The sequence below is a fragment of the Mastomys coucha genome, unplaced genomic scaffold, assembly GCF_008632895.1.
Source record: "Mastomys coucha isolate ucsf_1 unplaced genomic scaffold, UCSF_Mcou_1 pScaffold6, whole genome shotgun sequence".
Taxonomy (NCBI): Eukaryota; Metazoa; Chordata; class Mammalia; order Rodentia; family Muridae; genus Mastomys; species Mastomys coucha.
In genome coordinates this window covers 128,376,059-128,380,012 of record NW_022196912.1, presented here as the reverse complement: position 1 = coordinate 128,380,012, position 3,954 = coordinate 128,376,059, and positions in this window count along the sequence as shown.

The following is a 3,954-nucleotide window of genomic DNA, read 5'->3' as shown; positions in this document are numbered from 1 at the left end:
ATGTGGTACATTTATACAATGGAGTACTACTCAGCTATTAAAAACGATGAATTCATGAAATTCTTAGGAAATGGATGGAACTATAAAATATCATTCCAAGTGAGGTAAACCAATCACAAAAGAACACACATGGTATGCACTCACTGATAAGTGGATATTAGCCGAAAAGCTTGGAATACCCAAGATACAATTCACAAACTACAAGAAACCTTCAAGAAGAAGGAAGACCAAAGTATGGGTACTTCAATTCTTCTTAGAAGGGGTAACAAAATACTCACAGGAGCAAATACTGATACAAATTGTGAAGCAGAGACTCAAGGAAATGCCATGCAGTGATGGCCCCACCTGGGGATCCATCCCATGCACAGTCACCAAATGCAGATGCTATTGTAGATGCCAAGAAGTTCATGCTGACAGGAGCCTGATATAGCTGTATCATGAGAGACTTTGCCAGAACCTGAGAAATATAGATACTGATACTCTCAGTCAACCATTTTCCTGAGCACAGGGTCCCCAATGAAAGAGCTGAACGTGTTTGCAACTCAATAGGAAGAACAATACCAACCAACAAGACCTTCTTGAGTTCCCAGGGACTGAACCACCAACCAAGGAGTACACATGGAGGGACCCATGGCTCCAGCCACATACATAGCAGAGGACGGCCTTGTCAGGCATCAATGGAAGGAGAGGCCCTTGGTCCTGTGAAGGGCTAGATGCCCCAGTGTAGGGGAATTCAAGGATGGGTAGGTGGGAGTGGGTGAGGAAACACCCTCGTAGAAGCAGATAGAGGGGCATGAGATAGGGAGGTTTGGGAGTGATCGGGAAAAGAGGATAACATTTGAAATGAAAATAAAGAAAACATCCAATAGGAAAAAAAGAAAAAAGTCCCAGATGCCAGGCATGCAAGAGTATCACAGGACCCAATGGGGGTGACTTTAGCCAAAATTCCCAACAGCAGTGAGATAGAACTTGAAGAGACCCCCTCTAGTAGACAGACATTATCCCCACATGAGGTATGGGGGCACCAACTGATGTCAAAATTTTTAACACTGAATTGTTCTTTTCTAAAGGAGATGAGAACAAAAACATGGAGCAGAGACTGAAGGAAAGGTCATTCAGAGACTGCTCTAACTTGGAATACATTCCATCTGCAGACATGAAACCTGACATGATTGCGGATGCCAAGATTTGCTTGCAGACAAGAGTGCAGTATGGCTGCCCTCTGAGAGTCTGTGCCAACACTTGACTAATACAGATGCAGATACAGCCAACCACTGGGCTGTGCATGGGTACCCCAATGGAAAACTTAGGGAAAGGACTGAAGGAACTGAAGGGGATTGCAACACCATAGAAAGAACAACATCAAGTAACAAGATCCCTCTGAGCTCCCAGGTAATAAAACACCAAGCAAAGATTATACATGGGCTGGACAGTGGCACTCACTCCATATTGTAACATAGGACAGCCTCATGTGGCATGGTTGGGAGGGGAGGTGCTTGGTCTTGTGGAGGCTTGATGCCCCAGAGAAAGGGAATACTAGAATGATGAGACAGGAATGGGTGGATCAAAGGAGGACCACTCTCTTAGAGGCAAAGTGAAGGGAGATGGGGTTAGGGAGTTTGTGAAGGAGAGTCTAGGAAGTGGGACAACTTTTGAAGTGTGAACAAATAAAATAATAAAGTGGAGTATGAAATTGTAAAGTAACTCAGGAATGCAAAATGACTTCATTGTGATTCTGGGAATAATCAAAGTGGAACTGCCTGTCTAGAATAGTGTTTGAAGTACAGAAAACAAGTGAGTTGCTAGACCAAACTGCTGCACCACAGCATCCTATCAAATTTAAAACTGTGCTTTCTCTTCCTAAGATGTGTTCAAGTTTCTCTTATGAACAATTTGACTTTTAGCAGATGCATTCCTTCATCTTGTAATTATTTCCATATGCATTTCCATACTTGTTTAGCAAGTAAAGTAAAGCAATTTTTGAACATTGCAGTTTTCATTTATATTAACTCTTAAATTTACGGAACCTAGATTCACCTTGGAGATGAGTCTTGTGCATGCCTTTGTTGCAAGGATTCTTCTGGCTATGGATAATACTGAGAGAGAAGTTCTTCATTAGGTAAGAAAGTTAAGAAGTTAGGAAGAACTCCTTAGGTGCTATCAATACTACTCCTATTGAATGAGGGTCTCAGACCAACTTCAAATGAGACAGGACACTCAATCATCTATCAGTTGATGAAATGTGATTCAGTCATATGAAGGTTTTGACTCTTTGGCTTCCCTGACGTAATGGACTGTACTTTAAACTGTGAACAAAAATATACCTTTCTTCCTTGTTTTTCTATTGTAATATAGTTTGTACCTTCAATGAAAGAAATAATTAATACCGAAAAATCAGTACTTGGAAATAAGGATAAACCTGAATGTATTCTTAGTCAGTGTTCTGCTACGGTGAAGACATGATCAAGGCTAGTGAACATTCTGTCAACATCAGAGAGTGAGAGAAAAATGCTTTCCTAAAGGAGGAAGGGAACTTTATTTTTTTTTAGAAAAATTAACATTTAACCTACATTTAAAAAACAAATGGGGATGCCACATTCCAAGACTCTCATTTTCTTTCCAATTTTTTTAGTACCTCTGTCCTTGTGCTTACTTTCATTCTTTTTCTTTGTCTAAATTAGTTTTCTTTTTTCTTTTTTTTCTTATTTATTATTTACTAGATATTTTCTTTGTTTATATTTCAAATGATATCCCCTTTCCCAGTTTCCTCTCAGAAAAAACCTCCTATTCTCTTCCCATCCCCCTTCTTACCAACCCACCCTCTCCTGCTTCCTGGCCCTGGCATTCCCCTACACTGGGGCATAGAGCCTTCACAGGACCAAAGTTCTCTCCTCCCATTGATGACAATATAGGCCATCTTCAGCTACATATGCTGCTGGAGCCATGAGTCCCACCATGTGTACTATTTGGCTGGTGGTTTGGTCCCTGGGAGCTCTGAGGGTACTAGTTAGTTCATATTGTTGCTCCTCCTAAGGGGCTGCAAACCCCTTCAACTCCTTGGGTCCTTTCTCTAGCTCCTTCATTGGGGACCCCGTGCTCAGTCCAATGGATGGCTGTGAGCCTCTATTTCTGTATTAGTTAGGCACTGGCAGAGTTTCTCAGAAGACAGCTACATCAGGATCCTGGCAGCCAGCACTTGCTGCCATCCACAATAATGTCTAGGTTTGGTGATTGTATATGTGAAGGATTCCCAGGTGGGGCAGTTTCTGGATTGTCCTTCCTTCAGTCTCTGCTCCAAACTTTGTCTTTGCAACTCTTTCCATGGGAATTTTGTTCCCCCTTTTAAGAAGGATCTAGGTGTCCACACTTTGATCTTCCTTCTCCTTGAGTTTCTTGTGGTTTGTGGATTGTATCTTGGGTATTCCAATCTTCTGGACTAATATCCACTTATCAGAGAGTGCATACCATGTGTGTTCTTTTTTGATTGGGTTATCTCACTCAGGATGATATCTCCAGATCCATCCATTTGTCTAAGAATTTCATCAATTCATTGTTTTTTATAGCTGAGTAGTATCCCATTGTGTAAATGTACCACATTTTCAATGTTCATTCCCCTGTTGAAGGACATCTGCATTGTTTCCAGTTTCTCACTATTGTAAATAAGGCTGCTATGAACATAGTGGAACATGTGTCCTTATTACATGGTGAAGCATCTTCTGGGTATATGCCCAGGAGTGGTGTAGCTGGCTCCTCAGATAGTACTATGTTCAATTTCGAGAGGAACCACCAAATTAATTTCCAGAGTGGTTGTACCAGCTTGCAATCCCACCAGCCATGAAGGAGTGTTCCTCTTTCTCCACAACCTTGCCAATATCCACTGTCACCTGAGTTTTGTTCTTAGCCATTCTGACTGGTGTGAGGTGGAATCTCAGGGTTGTTTTGATTTGTATTTCC